This window comes from Bos indicus, chromosome 14 (assembly GCF_029378745.1).
Source record: "Bos indicus isolate NIAB-ARS_2022 breed Sahiwal x Tharparkar chromosome 14, NIAB-ARS_B.indTharparkar_mat_pri_1.0, whole genome shotgun sequence".
Classification (NCBI taxonomy): domain Eukaryota; kingdom Metazoa; phylum Chordata; class Mammalia; order Artiodactyla; family Bovidae; genus Bos; species Bos indicus.
This window is the reverse complement of record NC_091773.1, coordinates 54,351,697-54,370,345: the sequence shown is the minus strand read 5'-3', so window position 1 is coordinate 54,370,345 and position 18,649 is coordinate 54,351,697.

Sequence of the window (18,649 nt, the reverse complement as noted above, 5' to 3'; positions counted from 1 at the left end):
CTGCCTTCTTTATGGTCCAACTCTGACATCCATACATGACTACTGGAAAAACCATAGCTTTGACTATACGGACCTTTGTTGGCAAAGTAATGTATCTGCCTTTGAATATGCTGTCCAGGTTTGTCATAGCTTTTCTTCCAAGGAGCAAGCATCTTTTAATTTAAATAGCAAGGTGCCCCATAGTAAGTGCTATAATTGAAATATACATGGGTACAATGGAAACATGGGTGATGAGCATTTACATTACACAACTCTAAAGAAAGATGTCTTAGAAAATATGATTCTAGAATCTTACTTTTAAATAATGGAATTCAGTCTCTTTATCTATAAAATAGGGAATGTTGTCATGACTCCAACTGCTTCCCAATAATGTTCTATGGAGCAAATGTGACAGTAAAAGCACTATGTAGCTAGGAAAGTGCTGCATAGCTAGGAAAGCACTACATATACATGTATTGGTATATATTAACATATCTAGATATTAAATAGCCCTGCAGCAGTAAGGCTAGAATCAAGAAAAATCAGATAAATATAAATTTATCAGATGATATTAATGAGATGTTAATCACTTATTATACATTCATTTAATAAAGAATAAATCTGTTTGCTTTTTAAAAATTGCATGTAGTTTTAAAATGTGTTAATTAAGTTGTATTAGGTTGAACCATGTGAAATTGCTATTTTGGTTCATTAAAGACAGCTGAATGTTAGGAATTTCTCATGCTTCAACCTAATATATACATTGGACATACTAGTTTAACTTTTCAGAAACTTAATGTTACGTTGCATGTAATCAACAGCCATAACTGCTTGGCACTAAAAGCTCATAGTGATTATGGAGAGTAGTTACTATAATTATCGTTACAAAGTTTGCTTCAAAAATTTTCTTAATGCAAGTTGGCAAAACTTTTGCATTTCTTTTTCTTATCTTCTGCATTTAATTTTGCAATTATATGCATCAATTTCTTAGAAGGTATATTAAAGGATTTTAAACTTATACACAAACAAATCACTTGTTCTCTGTTAACATAAATCATTTGAATTTACCTAACTGCCTAGGGGCGGGGGAGCCTGGTGGTCTATGAGGTCCCACAGAGTCAGACACAACTGAAGCGACTTAGCAGCAGCAGCAGCAGCAGCAGCAGCAGCAGCAGCAACTGCTAAAAATAACTTCTGGTTGCCGGCAGTCTGGTCTTTCTCTTTGGAGGTCAGATTAATACTTCTGCAGAAAGTTTTTCCAATACTCACCCAATATTAATGATAACTACTAGGGAGGAAACTTTGTAACTTCCACTCCACAACTCTCTCTCCTATCAGTTCAGTTCAGTTCACTCAATCATGTCTGACTCTTTGTGACCCCATGGACTGTAGCACGCCAGGCTTCCCTGTCCATCGCTAACTCCCAGAGTTTACTCATACTTACGCCCATTGAGTTGGTGATGCCATCCAACCATCTCATCCTCTGTCGTCCCCTTCTCCTCCCATCTTCAATATTCCCCAGCATCAGTTCAGTTCAGTTCAGTCGCTCAGTCGTGTCCAACTCTTTGCGAACCCATGAATCACAACATGCCAGGTCTCGCTGTCCATCACCAACTCCCGGAGTTCACCCAGACTCACGTCCATCGAGTCAGTGATGCCATCCAGCCATCTCATCCTCTGTCATCCCCTTCTCCTCCTGCCCCCAATCCCTCCCAGCATCACAGTCTTTTCCAATGAGTCAACTCTTCGCATGAGGTGGCCAAAGTACTGGAGTTTCAGCTTTAGCATCATTCCCTCCAAAGAAATCCCAGGGCCGATCTCCTTCAGAATGGACTAGTTGGATCTCCTTGCAGTCCAAGGGACTCTCAAGAGTCTTCTCCAACACCACAGTTCAAAAGCATCAATTCTTCGGTGCTCAGCCTTCTTCACGGTCCAACTCTCACATCCATACATGACCAGAGGAAAAACCATAGCCTTGACTAGACGGACCTTTGTTGGCAAAGTAATGTCTCAGTCAGTTCTCATCAGGTGGCCAAAGTATTGGAGTTTCAGCTTAAACATCAGTCCATCCAATGAATATTTAGGACTAATTTCTTTTAGGATGGACTTTGTAGTCTCAAGTCTCAAAGGACTCTCAAAAGTCTTCTACAACACCACAATTCAAAATCATCAATTCTTCGGTGCTAAGCTTTCTTTATAGTCCAACACTCACATCCATACATGACTACTGGAAAAACCATAGCTTTGACTAGACAGACCTTTGTTGGCAAAGTAAGTCTCTGCTTTTGAATATGCTATGTAGGTTGGTCATAACTTTTCTTCCAAGGAGTAAGCATCTTTTAATTTCATGGCTGCAGTCACCATCTGCAGTGATTTTAGAATAAAATAAATAAATAAAGTCTGTTACTGTTTCCACTGTTTCCCCATATATTTGCTATGAAGTGGTGGGACCAGATACCATGATCTTAGTTTTCTGAATGTTGAGTTTTAAGCCAACTTTTTCAGTCTCCTCTTTCACTTTCATCAAGAGGCTCTTTAGTTCTACTTCGCTTTCTGCCATAAGGGTGGTGTCATCTGCATATCTGAAGTTATTGATATTTCTCCTGGAAATCTTGATTCCAGCTTGTGCTTCATCCAGCCCAGCATTTCTCATGATGTACTCTGCATATAAGTTAAATAAGCAGGGTGACAATATACAGCCTTGACATACTCCTTTCTAGATTTGGAACCAGTCTGCTGTTCCATGTCCAGTTCTAACTGGTGCTTCCTGATCTGCATACAGATTTCTCAAGAGGCAGGTCAGGTGGTCTGGTATTCCCATCTCTTTCAGAATCTTCCAGAGTTTGTTGTGTCTGCAGAAAGGCTAATTTTTCTTTCTCTATTTTTTGTATGCAGGCTGATGTTGAGACCTTTCAACTGTCACGCTGATTTTCAGTCCGAAATGTTTTAATATTTGTTATGACTCAATGTTTTTTTTTGTTGTTGTTCAGTTGCTAATTCATGTCCTGCTCTTCGTGATCCCAAGGACTGCAGCATGCCAGGTTTCTCTGCCCTTCACTATCTCCCAGAGTTTAGTCAAACTCATGAGACAGTGATACCATCCAACCATCTCATACTCTGTCATCCCCTTCTCCCTCTTCCTTCTATCCCAATGAGTCATCTCTTTGCATCAAGTTCCCAAAGTATTGGAGCTTCAGTTTTAGCATCAGTCCTTCCAATGAATATTTTGTGTTGATTTCCTCAATGTTTATATGCAGCCAAAATGAACATGTAAACTAAGCCCTGATGTGATGGTAGTAGGAGTTGCAGGTCTTTGGGAGGCGATTAGGTCACAACGGCAGAGCCCTAGTGAACTATACTATCACTATTATAAAAAGACCTCTGAGATCTATCTTCTCTGTTCTGCCTTGTAAGGACACACAGCAAGAAGACAGATGTCTGTGAACGAGAAAAGAGGTTCTCACAAGACTGAATCTGCTGGTGCCTTGATTTGTCACTTTTCAGTCTCCAGAACAATTAGAAATATCTTGTTTATAAGTCATTCAGCACATGATATTCTTATTATAGCAGACTGGATGGATGAAGATAGTATTCCTCATAGATGAGTAAACAGCTATGCTGTCCATCAAAATCCACTACCTATTGATATATAATAATGGCCATGCATATGAGTAGACTATATTTCCTAAACTCTCTTCCAGCTATGTATGGATATATGACTGCTGCTGCTAAGTTGCGTCAGTCGTGTCTGACTCTGTGCGACCCCATAGACGGCACTCCACTAGGCTCTGCCGTCCCTGGGATTCTCCAGGCAAGAACACTGGAGTGGGTTGCCATTTCCTTCTCCAATGCATGAAAGTGAAAAGTGAAAGTGAAGTAGCTCAGTTATATCTGACTCTTCCAGACCCCATGGACTGTAGCCCACCAGGCTCCTCCGTCCATGGGATTTTCCAGGCAAGAGTACTGGGGTGGGGTGCCATTGCCTTCTCCGGGGTATATACTAGGTTTTCTCAAATGAATTAAGTTAGAGGTGGTACATGCCAGGATTCTAAGAGAACAGATAATCAGAACTTTAAATAATGTACTTATCTATTGATAAAAACATGATTTCCAATATTCAAACATCTTGAGTTCATGTTATTCTTATGATTATTTCAGCTATATTTTTCTTTTTAATAACCACACCCTTCAGTCTCAACTTCTACCAGTGAGGCAATAATTCATGATTGCTATATTATCTATCTAAGGCTTTATAGATATTTCTTGAAAAGGAAAGTAAAACAGTAAAAATGGGCATTTTCTTTTAATTTATTTCTTGTTGTAAATAATGGACTATGTCCATCAAGCCAATTCCATTTTTATAGTAAAAGAGCTATTTCTTCAGACTTGCTTAAGCCTATGTTCCTCAAACATTGTTCTTAAATCAGTCAAACATCATTTGATTTAGCACTTTAATAACTTGAAATTTGAAAACTTGGTAAGCTAATGGATATGTAAAGAAAATGGAAAATTATAGAGTTCAAAGTAATCAGTGATAGTTTTTCCAATACATTATTCAGAAAATTTTTAGAATTTGAGTGATAAAACCAGATTAAAAATCAATAAATGTGATATAATTAAAACACAAATGAATTGCTTATATATTTTATGTTCTTTTCTGTATTTGTGTGCATTTATACACAAGTATTATACAGTTTTATCTTAATAGTTTTATTTTTTGCTTCTGTCAATATTTTAATTTGAATAACACACCACTGAAAAAGTGTGCCATAATTAGCGGTTTATATTTTATAAATTACATATCAGATCAGATCAGATCAGTCACTCAGTCGAGTCCGACTCTTTGCGACCCCATGAATTGCAGCACGCCAATCCTCCCTGTCCATCACCAACTCCCGGAGTTCACTCAAACTCACGTCCATCGAGTCAGTGATGCCATCCAGCCATCTCATCCTCTGTCATCCCCTTCTCCTCCTGCCCCCAATCCCTCCCAGCATCAGAGTCTTTTCCAATGAGTCAGTTCTTCACATGAGGTAGCCAAAGTACTGGAGTTTCAGCTTTAGCATCATTCCCTCCAAAGAAATCCCAGGGCTGATCTCCTTCAGAATGGACCGGTTGGATATCCTTGCAGTCCAAGGGACTCTCAAGAGTCTTCTCCAACACCACACTTCAAAAGCATCAATTCCTCGGCGCTCAGCCTTCTTCACAGTCCAACTCTCACATCCATACATGACCACAGGAAAAACCATAGCCTTGACTAGACGGACCTTTGTTGGCAAAGTAATGTCTCTGCTTTTGAATATGCTGTCTAGGTTGGTAATAACTTTCCTTCCAAGGAGTAAGCGTCTTTTAATTTCATGGCTGCAGTCACCATCGGCCGTGATTTTGGAGCCCCCCAAAATAAAGTCTGACACTGTTTCCACTGTTTTCCCATCTATTTGTCATGAAGTGATGGGACCGGATGCCATGATCTTTGTTTTCTGAATGTTGAGCTTTAAGCCAACTTTTTCACTCTCCACTTTCACCTTCATCAAGAGGCTTTTGAGTTCCTCTTCATTTTCTGCCATAAGGGTGGTGTCATCTGCATGTCTGAGGTTATTGGTATTTCTCTCAGCAATCTTGATTCCAGCTTGTGCTTCTTCCAGCCCAGCATTTCTCATGTTGTACTCTGCATATAAGTTAAATAAGCAGGGTGACAATACAGAGCCTTGACGTACTCCTTTTCCTATTTGGAACCAGTCTGTTGACCATGTCCAGTTCTAACTGTTGCTTCCTGAACTGCATACAAATTTCTCAAGAGGCAGATCAGGTGGTCTGGTATTCCCATGTCTTTCAGAATTTTCCACAGTTTATTGTGATCCACACAGTCAAAGGCTTTGGCATAGTCAATAAAGCAGAAATATATAGAAATATTCATAAGTAAAAAATTTGAGAATTTTCTTTTTGTTGGTTTCAAGGTGTTTTGTATAGCTGAAAGCATTCTAATTTCTTGCCTCCAAGTAGAAAAGGGAAACAAGGCCACTAATAAAAAGAGTATAATCTGGAAAATAACTTATTTCATTACATATAAGTGGAATTAGGCACAAGTTGGATGAAATGGTTTTTGTTTTTTTAAACTGTGTTAATAGAATTACTTTTCTGATGGGCAAAAAATTATATTTATTAGAATTCGTGTGTGTGTATGTGTGTGTGTATGTACTAAAGAGAAGACTAAGCTATTATTACTAGACATTGTAAAAAATTAATAAATACAAAGCTCCTTTAGAGTTAGAAGACTGTAAGAGGGAACTCTCATGCCCTGAGATGACAGCAGAGCCCAACAGAAAGAACAAAGACTCTTCCCTTCAGCAAAGACTCAGTTAGTGAAAAGCCATGGACTCTGTTTGCTACAGCTGTCTCAATTTCCTTTTCCTCTTTATAAAAGTGTTCTCCTCCCCTTGCCACGTGGGAACTTGAACATGGCTCACCACAGTTGCAGGCCCTGAGCTGCAATTCTCCTCTAATCCTGAATAAACCCATCTTTTCTGGAGAAATATCTAGCAGTCTACTTGTTTTAGGTCAACAACATGCTACGGGAAAATAGTAGTAAGTTGATTTTTCTTTTTTTCAGATTTTTCCAAATAGGCCCAGATTAGATGTTTGTTCTAGATTTTTATTTTCATTGCAATATTGAAAATGAATAGGGAAACTGTTTCATTTAAACTTGAATAAACAATTGTGTCTTAGTCCCTAAATCCACTCATAATTAGAATCATCAAAACTTGGCAAATAGTTCTCTAAAGAGACTCTAGAGATTTAAGTGGTGGCAGAGTCTGATTCGCTGACAATGTTTAAGGCTGGAGTCAAGATTCTCATAAATTTTAAAAACATGGCTCCAAACTTGACCCTGTTCAATTACTTTTCTGCATTGGAAGTGATTGCAATTCTGGGTCATGTCTAGGCTGCTTGGTGTAGGTAAGATTTAAAAGCCATTTTCTGTTAAATAAATAAATAAATAAAAAGCTTGCCTTACCAAGATAAATGACGTGTGTGATCATTTCTTTCCAACTGGTCTGCGGGCACTTTTTGATTAGTATTGAAATAGGAATAATGGCATATTCTGTGCCTTCTCCTATTTTTTAGGACAAAAAAAAAATGAATGTGGATTCCATGACAGTTGGAACAGGAACAATTTTAGAAAGAATTTCTGATGTTTAGGGACAGATACTATTTATATCAGAAGTAGTCTCAGGTATGGCTTTTTTCAAGTTGTAAAGGTTGTAAAACAAAGAATAAGCTTAAAATCTCTAGATCATTAGTTTAATTCTTAGCTAATAGGAAAAGTGATCAACATGGACAGCCATGCACAATAAGAGCACAGAGTGATAGGCATATCCATAAGAAAAACAACAAAAATTAAATTTTACCAAAAATTCCTAGAAATATTTTTAACGTGTTAAATCATCATACTTCAAGACTGTTATGACAGCATTTGCTAAAAGATTCTGAGGATCTCTTCTGAAACTGATACTCACAACTATCATGCTGTAATTATGATTAGAAAACAGCATTGTGGTGTTCCATATTCATTAATCTTGGATAATTGTCACACCAAATGTGCAGTTTCAAAAGCAAATAAGATCAATTGCTGTCACTGAAAGCTTTACTCACAAATCAAAATCAATGTTCCTTTTTTTCCACTTAAGACTTTACAATTATTGGAAGATGGCAATTAGGACAAACCTTACGATTTACAGCTCTAACAGATACAATATTTCTGCTCCAGATAAACAGATTCATAATTCTCTCAGTACTAAAACATAGAAAGATACACAAAAATTTGTATATATTATTGTAGACCTGGTGAGGCCTTCTTAAGAATAGCTTTGCTATGAAAAATTCCATTTTAATTCCAAAAATTTTTTATAGTAGAGAATAAATCATTCTCTCTTTATGTTGAAAATTATGCTTATTGAGGTCCAATGTCTTCTCACAGATGACAAGGATTGGGCATAAAAGGGTCGTTGCAAAAGAAAACCAGCAATCAACATTCTTCACTATTAATATTCCAGTTCCATTACTGCAGAATGATTCTTAAATTTCCATCAGAATTTAGATCCCTAGTGCCTACACAAACAAAAAAATTTTTAAGAGGGAGATACGGTTCAGCATTTTAAACAATTTTTCTACTGTAAATTTAAAATCAAACAAATGTTTGTAATTTTCCTCTAAGTTTCACAGAGAAAATGAGTAGGGATTGCTGATTCTGTGAAAGATCTCATAATTCCTCCAGAACTTCTTAGGTATATGGTTTTGTCATAAGGATCAAATGTGTCATAAGGATCAAATGTCATAACCATCAAATGTGCTTCTTAAATGATATATTTGAATTTCTTCTAAAAGTACAGGCCCCTCAGGACATTGTCCTGTTCTGATCAGGCCAGGACTTACCATACCCCAGAAAGGACAGCTGAGCAATATGGTAAAATTAAAAAAAAAAATGTACCTTATATATTACTTTACAAATTGTATTTACTAGTTCATTTTTATTTCATACTCATAAAAGAATATATGTAACCTAATAATCAACATATGGAATATGTCTATAAAACTAATTCTGTACATTTATCACACAACCAATTACAGAGAACATTACCAAAAGTGCTGAACTTTCCTGGTTGCATCTCTTAACTTTTCCAGTGAAGTTAAGCACTACTTGGAGTTTATGTTTATCATCCTGTTGCTCTGTTTCCATCTCCTAGTGCACACTCACAAGAAATTATCTAATGTTATATCTATGAGTAGAAGTTCTGGTTTATAAGTTATTCATATACTCTTCTTTGCTTGTTAATGCAAATCTGCTTTCCAGTTAACATTTACCAATTTAAATTCCATTAGAAATGTATAAATCCCCATTGCCCCATGTCTGAAGCAATTCTTAGAATTCTCAGAATTTAAAACCTTTTTGTGAGTGTAGATTTAAAGTGGTATCATAGGGATAAAATTTTTCTCATCTATCTTGCAAAAGAGAATAAGTACATTTTTGTTTGCTGGTCATTGTATGTTACTCTTCTAAGAAAGTTTATTCAAGTCTTTAAATTTTTTTTTTTATTAAGCTGTTGGTCTTTTTGAATTGTAAGAATTCTTAATATTGTTTAGATATTGATTATTAATTGGTTAAAAATGCTGCAAATATTTTCCCAGTAGGTCAGTTATCTTTTTGCCTTCTTTTACTAACAATAAATTTTAATTGAATATAGTTATTACATTTACCTGTTTCTTTTTGGTGATCTCTTGTGGCATCATTTTAATTCAAACATTTAATTCAAACAGGAATCATTAGGATATTCATTCACATTTTTTAGGAATATTTTAAAATCTGTCTTTCACATTTAATTTTCTAAAAGATTTGATGTTTGAGTTTAGTGTGATTTAAGTGTTCAATTTTATTTTAACTGTAGCGATAAGCAACTGTCTAAACATGGTTTACTGAATGCTCATTACGCTACTGCTTCAAAATTTCAGATGTGTCATATAGCATGTTTCTCTATTTGCATATTATTTTTCTATTCTCTTCTACTTGTCATTTGTCTATCTTTGTGCCAGTAGTATACAAAATAATTAATATAGCTTGATATAAGTATTTGGAGAAGGCAATGGCAACCCACTCCAGTACTCTGGCCTGGAAAATTCCTTGGACGGAGTAGCGTGGTAGACCGCAGTCCATGGGATCGCTAAGAGTCGGATACGACTGAGCGACTTCACTTTCACTTTCCACTTTCATGCATTGGAGAAGAAAATGGCAACCCACTCCAGTGTTCTTGCCTGGAGAATCCCAGGGACGGTGGGGCCTAGTGGGCTGCCGTCTATGGCGTCGCACAGAGTCGGACACGACTGAAGCGACTTAGCAGCAGCAGCAGCAGATATAAGTATTAAAGTTCTGATATCTCTCTACCTTATTATTCCAGAATGTCCTCATTATTCTAAATAATCTGCTCTGCCTTATAAATTTTAGAACATTACAGTATACTGACGCATATATATGGAATTTAGAAAAATGGTAATGATGACCCTATATGCGAGACAGTAAAAGAGATATAGATGTATAGAACAATCTTTTGGACTCTGTGGGAGAAGGTGAGGATGGGATGATCTGAGAGAATAGCACTGAAACATGTATATTATCATATGTGCAACAGATCGCCAGTCCAGGTTTCATGCATGAGTCAGGGTGCTCAAGGCTGGTGCACTGGGATGACCCTGAGGGATGGAATGGGGAGAGAGGAGGGGTTCAGGATGGAGAACACATGTACACCCATGGCTGATTCATGTCAAGATATGGCAAAACTCACTACAATATTGTAAAGTAATTAGCCTCCAATTAAAATAAATTAAAAAAAAAGAAATTTGGTGGTCATTTTTTAATGGTTTTTCAATTATATCTCTAAATAAATTTTTGTTGATCTGGCACTATGTTATCAGTGAAGTTTCTATTTAGTGGCAAGCATTCTCTTTACTTATTCAGATGTTCTTTAATATATTACATTTATTGAAAAAAGTTTTGGCACATATTTTTGTTAGATTCTTCCTAGTTTAACCTTATAGCAATTTACATTGTTTATTTTAAAAATATGTACATAACCTCTGGAAATAATAAATGTTTTCCTTTCCTGTTTATATTTCTGGCTAAGATCTACAATACAATGTTGAATAGAAATGTTAATAATGGCCACACTTATCTTGTTTTGAATTAATAACAGAGAAGGAATACTTATTTCTTCATTAAACAATATGTCAGATTTTGGTTTGTATCATACATCTTTTCTTCTTTGTGCAGCATGTCCAATTTTTAAAAAAATTAAGAATTGGTATTAAATTTCATGAAACATAATTACTGCTTTAATTGAGCTGATTATATGATTTAGGAATTTTAATCATTAAAGTGATTTTATTAATTGAACATCTAATGTAAAGTTAATGATATATTTCTTAGATAAAGCATACTTAGTCATGATATTTATTTGTTTAGTACTTAATCATAATTGGTTGCATGCTTAACATGCTTACCAATCTACATTTTATTCCTTCTGGCAAAACATACAAAAAGTTTAGAACCCATGAGTTCTTATCAAATCCCCCCAACTAACATGCCATTTTTGTCCAATAGTTCAGTTTGTCTTTTTTTCTTCTAAGACATTGCAATGTTATTGTATTATTTTATCTCTGCAACTTTGGTTTAGTTTTAACTGCACATTCACATTATTTTTTTTGGCTCACATTTCTTTCTTTTTATCTCATAATTTCAATTCTGGGGTCATACACTCTTTAGGAATTTCCTTAGTGATGCCTTTGGTTGTATATGCTGCTCATGTTGTCGTACTTGAAAACTTGAAAATGTACTTCTTTCACTCTCTCTCTCTCTCTCTTTTGTGACACTATATGGCATGTGTCTTCATTTCCCAACCAGGATCAAACTGGCACCTCTGCATTGGAAGCACAGAGCCTTAATCACTGGACTTCTGGGAAGTCCCCATCCTTATTTTGAAAAGTATTTTTTTTCTGACTTCAAAAACCCTAATGACAGTTATTTTCTCTCAACTTTGCAAAAATACAACTCTAAATTCTTTCAGTGCTCTTTTTTGGTATTTGCTCATAGTGCAACATTAGCTTTCATATCCATTGCTGGTATCTATTAAGCATCCCTTGTACCAGCCAGGAAGCTTCACTCGGTGCCCATTTTAGTCCAGAGTTACTTTTGGTTGTCTAAGGCGAAGATATTTCTCTTTCATGTGAGTTCAGCAATGCCGTGAAATGTATGTGTAACATCTCAGAGGTAGTTGTATTCTATTAATAATAAAAGGGCTTTATTAATATATGGTTCTCCAAACTGACATAGAAATACTATTACTTTAAATTTGATAATATCACAAGTATAATATTACCACCCCCAAATAAACCATTTCACTACAAGCAAAACAAAATTAGCTACTAACATGAATACTTGATCCAAATTTGAAGTAATTGTATCAGAGTGTTTCAGTGGGACATGATTTCTATACCTATAATAGAATCTGCAGGAAGTCCTAGAATGATCTATTCTTGCCTGGAATTTTAAAATCTACTAGCATTTTCAAGCAATATGTATAATGAGAAAGAGTATCTGGATAACTCAAAATAAACTATAAAGTTGGTAACCTGAAACATCTACAAAGCATCTTGCTTTCCTTGACTGAAAGGAATTTTTCTTTATTTAAATTGCTCTCCAAATTAGGGTGTGGAATACAAAGGAATGATAAAAGTGACAGAAAAATAAACTCTCCAATTGATTTATTTTATCCTATTAAATGCAAAATTACTCAGTATCTGCTATTTTTTTCTTTAACAGAAAAGTATTTAATTAGTATACGACCAGTATACGTATACCAGTATACGTATACCAGTATATGACCCAGAGGGATGGTGTGGGGAGGGAGGAGGGAGGAGGGTTCAGGATAGGGAACACAAGTATCTGCTATTTTTAAAGATTTTGTTACACTCTATTATAATGAGGTTGATATTAGTATATGTGTGGGGAGAAATGATTAGCACAGGTGTTTGTGGGTTCTTGTTCTTGGAGAGAAACACAATCCATCAAGAGCTACGCAAGATTTACAAATAATGACAGACAGTAGTGATGATTAAGAAAGGGAAGGCAGACCTTCTTAAAGCAACTCAAATATAGGTGACTCAAGTTTCAGAGGTCCAGTAAGACACTGGATCAGTCAGTAGTAGGATTTTTTCATATTTCTCTTCAGATCTTTGATACTTACCAGAATCCATTTGAGTGGGAGAGGTTTTCCATAGCATGAAGATCATATACATGAGGAACATTCTGGTATGGAAAACCTTTTATATCTTGGCATTTTATATCTGAGTTCACTGTAATTTAAGCTTTATGTTCTCTTTTTTGAGTTTCTGGAGGTGTACACTATGATGTTTTAGCCTATGGTTGGCCAGTTATTTTCTTTGTTTTGCTCTAATTAAAGGACACCTGTTGGAGTCCCATTTCTTTTCTGTCTACTGTCTTTCTAGTCCACCATAGTCACAGCCACAGAAAGAGCAAAACTTATGTTGCATCATGGGATTTTTATTGTCAATGTTACACAAGAGTAGGTAGATTGCTTTGAGCAATCTACAGATTCAATGCAATCCTTATCAAATTACCAATGATATTTTTCACAGAACTTTAACAAATAATTTAAAAATTTGTATAGAAACACAAAACACCCCAAGTAGCCAAGACAATCTTGAAAAATAAGAATGGAGCTGAAGGACTCATGTTCCTTGACTACAGTTCAGTTCAGTCGCTCAGTCATGTCTGACTCTTTGTGACCCCATCAACTGCAGCATGCCAGGCCTCCCTGTCCATCACCAACTCCTGGAGTTCACCCAAACCCATGTCCATTGAGTTGGTGATGCCATCTAATCATCTCATCCTTGGTCGTCCCCTTCTCCTCCCGCCTTCAATCTTTCCCAACATCAAGGTCTTTTCACATGAGTCAGCTCTTTGCATCAGGTGACCAAAATATTGGAGTTTCCGATTCAACATCAGTCCTTCCAATGAACACCCAGGACTGATTTCCTTTAGGATGGACTGTTTTGATCCCCTTGCATTCCAAGGTACTCTCAAGAGTCTTCTCCAACACCACAGTTCAAAAGCATCATTTCTTCTGCACTCAGCTTTCTTTATATTCCAACTCTCACATCCATACATGACTATTGGAAAAACCATTGCCTTGATTAGATGGACCTTTGTTGACAAAGTAATGTCTCTGCTTTTTAATATGCTGTCTAGGTTGGTCATAACTTTCCTTCCTAGGAGTAAATGTCTTTTAATTTCATGGCTGCAGTCACCATCTGCAGTGATTTTGGAGCCCCCCAAAATAAAGTAAGCCACTGTTTCCACTGTTTTCCCATCTATTTGCCATGAAGTAATGGAACCAGATACCATGATCTTACTACAAATCTACACTAATCAAAACAGTATAGTACAGGCACAAAAACAAACACATAGCTCAATGGAACTGGATAGAAAGTTCAGAAATAAACCCACACATTTATGGTCAATTTATCTAGGATGAAGGAGCAAGAAATTACAATGGAGAAATGACAGTCTCTTCAATAAGTGGTGCTGGGACAGCTATATGTGAAAAAAAAAGGAAAATAGAGCATTCTCTAATGCCATATACAAAAATAAATACAAAATAAATTAAAGATTTAAACGTAAAATCATATACTATAAAACTCATGGATGTTCCTTAAAATACTAAAAATAGAGCTACCTTATGATCCTGCAATACTACTCCTGGGCATATATCCTGAAAAGACATAAGCTCTAATTAAAAAAAAAAAAAAATGCACCCCAAAGGTCAGAGCAGCACTATTTACAACATCGAAGATGTGGAAGCAAGCTAAATGACCACTGAGAGAGGAATGGATAAAAAAGATGAGGTATGTATATACAATGGAATATTAATCAGCCATAAAAAATTAATGAAATAAGGTCATTTGCAGCACATGAATGGACATAGAGATTATCATACTAAGTGAAGTAAGTCAGACAGTGAAAGCCAAATATCATATGATATCACTTATATGTGGAATCTAAGATTAACGATACAAATGAGCTTATTTACAAAATAGAATTAGACTTACATATATATAAAACAGGGCTTCCCTGGTGGCTCAGAAGTTAAAGCGTGTGCCTCCAATGCGGGAGACCCAGGTTCAATCCCTGGGTCGGGAAGATCCCCTGGAGAGGAAATGGTAACCCACTGCAGTATTCTTGCCTGGAGAATCCCGTGGATGGAGAAGTCTGGTAGGCTACAGCCCATGGGGTCGCAAAGAGTTGGACATGACTGAGTGACTTCACTCACATACAAAACAAACTCATAATTACCAAAGGAGAAAGGAGGGGAGGTATAAATTAAGATTTTGTGTTTAAATGATATATACCACTATATGTACAATATATAAATATAAATCACAAGGAACTACTGTATGCTATCGGAGCTATATTCAATAATTCAGTATTTTGTAATTACCTATAATGGAATAGAATCTGAAAAATACTATATATATATATATATATATGCACTGTATATATATGTATAAACACATATATATATATACACACACATATATACACACACACATTATATATACTTAGCTGTACACTTGAAACTCACACATTATAAATCAACTATACTTCAATTTAAGAAAAGAGAAAAGAGTAGATAGAATGTAATAGGTTTTTTGGTGCAAATGTATTTTAAGGACATGCATAGCATCTTCTCTACAAGCTTCTCAAAATATAAAACATTTAGATAAAGCAGGCTGCATGATATTTAGAGCTTTTATTTTTAAAGTCAGAGTAATAATGTATATATATAATAATTCACCTCAGTTCTTAGTTTTGACACACACAAAGACACACAAATCAAATACAATATAAATATGTACAGTCATGTAACCACCACCACCAAGGTAAAAACAGTTCCATCTCTTCAAGAAATAACTTATAGTCCTTTGGTGTCAATGCTTGCCTCATCTACAGTCTGAGACAGCCACTTATCTGTTTTCTGTCCCTATAGTTTTGTCTGTGTATGTGTTTTGTCCATTTTTAACATTAGTTGCTTATTGGAAATGCTTATTGAACACCTACCACATCAAAGGCATCGTTCCACACAAAATTACAACGAAGTCTATTAATATTCAACATTCATTTCTAGTCAGATTTGAATGTTGTTCAGAACAAAATAAATATCAATTTAGAAATTGCCACATATGATATGCAAATTTCTCCCATAATCACTATGCTTCTTTTTTTTTTTTTTAACTTTATAAATCTAAAAATGGAGACAATGATTGGTGGGAGGTGAAGCTGAGCTTGGTTCACATTAGGATTTCTTAATCAGGGAGTGATGATAATCAGTTTCTGGAACTCACACTGACTCTCAAAACACAATGCCTTTAGAGCTGTTTCAGCCATAGCTTTCAACTGCAGTTTTTCTCTGTTGCAGAAATTGAAGCGCCTAGCACTGCAAATCCCCACTGATTGCACCACCATGTATCCAGGCCTCAGCTGATTGATTTAGGTAAAATTGGCTGGAACAGATATGTACCATCAACAGAGGAAAAAATAAAACCCCAAACTCTAGCATGTTGATATACATTGTACTCCAAGTTATGCCTTTTCAAAACCAGAAGTGAAAATCAATCAAATTGCTAAGTGTTTCACTTGTGCTTTCCTTTGGAAAGATTCTAGCTTTGCAAAATGGCAGTTTATTTTTTTGGCAATGAGTTTCATATCTGAATTGATGAGCCTTTATCTTTGTCAATAAATTACTCACAATAAGTTGGTCCCTTTCACTTAGAAAGTATGGATCTAGGCAATTCTTTTCAGTTTTCCCCTTGAATAACAGTTCTTTTTTATTTTAAACCAAGGGAATTGTTTAGCATAAGTCAAACCAGAAAAGTTGAAATATGATTATACTATCTTTATAGTCAAAGAAGTATTTAATCAGATTATTCAGTCCCAATGTCAATTTATTACCAAATATATTTTCTCCTGCTTATGAATTAATATTCAAGCTGCCTCTGACTTGAAATACTTCAATCTGTTTCAAATAAAGGAAAACAAACAAAAAAAGTTTTAAAGCTTTTATTAAGTATCTACATTCGTGTCCCTAAGCCAAACTATTATTGTCAAATAGCAAGCAATGAATGTCAATGGCTCTGAAGGTTTTGAATTACATCTGCATAGCTTTCTCATTTCTCCACTTACATTAAAATACAATCTTTTCTGTGGTAGGGATAATACATATTTTTATCTGCCACTGTCCTCAAAGTTATTCTAGGCACATTAGAATCTATTATTAGAAAATAAATATTTAGTTAAGTTTTCTTCTTAAAGTGAAGTTTCTCAGTTGTGTCCAACTCTTTGTAACCCCATGGACTGTAGCATACCAGGCTCTTCTGTCCATGGGATTTCCCAGGCCAAGGGATTTTCCAGTCCAAGGCTACTGGAATGAGTTGCCATTTCCTTCTCCAGGGGGTCTTCCCAACCCAGGGATTGAAGCCAGGTCTCCCACATTGTAGGCAGACGCTTTACCATCTGAGCCACCAGGGAAGCCTTTTGCACAGGTACAAATAAAAATCAGATATTTTAGTTGTAAACCTTGTGTGTGTGTGGTGGTGGGGGGCTGCATGGGACTGTGAAATTAAGCAATTCATTAAATTTTTTTTTACATGTGCAGGCAATATCTCTTCTTGGAAGCCTGTCTCACCCCTAGTCTAGGCTAGTCTTTTAATACTATACTATAAAAATCTATTGGGCTACCCAGGTGGGGCAGTGGTGTAAGTATCCATCTGTCAATGTAGGAGATGCAAGAGACTGGGTTGGATCCTTGGGTCAGAATGATTCCTTGGAGTAGGACATGGCAACCCACTCCAGTATTCTTGCCTAGGAAGTCCCACAGACAGAGGAGCCTGGCAGGGCATCGTCCGTGGAGTTTGACATGAGTTTGCACAATGAAAAGCAACAAGAACCATAATATATTAATTTGTTTCATTCACAAAACTCAAATTCCTTGAGATTATAAATGTTTAGCTTGATCATTTTTAATCTTTCCTGTAGAAGCATCTAATTCGTTTGTTAGCTAAGTTAGTATATGTTGAACATATTTATTTTATTTCAAAATCTCCACAGACAGTGACTGCAACCATGAAATTGAAAGATGCTTGTTCTTTGGAAGAAAAGCTATGACAAATCCAGATAGCATATTAAAAAACAGAGACATCACTTCGCTGACAAAGGTCTGTATAGTCAAAGCTACGGTTTTACCAGTAGTCATGTACAACGTGAGAGTCAGACCATAAAGAAGTCAGAGCATTGAAAGATTGATGCTTTCAAACTGTGGTGTTGGAGAAGACTCTTGAGAGTCTCTTGGACTGCAAGGAGATCAAACCAGTTAATCCTAAAGGAAATAAACCCTGAATATTCACTGGAAGGAATGATGCTGAAGCTAAAGCTCCGAAGCTTTGGCTACCTAATGCAAAGAGCTGACTCATTGGAAAAGGCCCTGATGCTGGCAAAGATTCAAGTCAGTTGAAGGGGATGACAGAGGACGAGATGGTTAGATGGCATCACCGACTCAATGGACATGAATTTGAGCAAGTTTCCTGAGATGGTGAAGAACAGGGAAGGCTGGCGTGCTGCAGTCCATGGGGTCACAAAGAATTGGACATGACTGCGCTACAGAAGGGAGAAGGCAATGGCAACCCACTCCAGTAATCTTGCCTGGACAATCCCATGGGCAGAGGAGCCTGGTAGGCTGCAGTCCATGGGGTTGCTAAGAGTCGGACACGACTGAGTGACTTCACTTTCACTTTTCACTTTCATGCATTGGAGAAGGAAATGGCAACCCACTCCAGTGTTCTTGCCTGAAGAATCCCAGGGACGGGGGAGCCTGGTGGGCTGCCATCTATGGGGTCGCACAGAGTCGGACACGACTGAAGCGACTTAGCAGCAGCAGCAGCAGGCTACAGAACAAGAACAATCTATGTGCCTATCTTTCTGTCAGTACCACATGGTTTTGATTACTATAACTTTGCAGTAAAATTTGAAATGAAGTGTGAAATCTCCAACTTT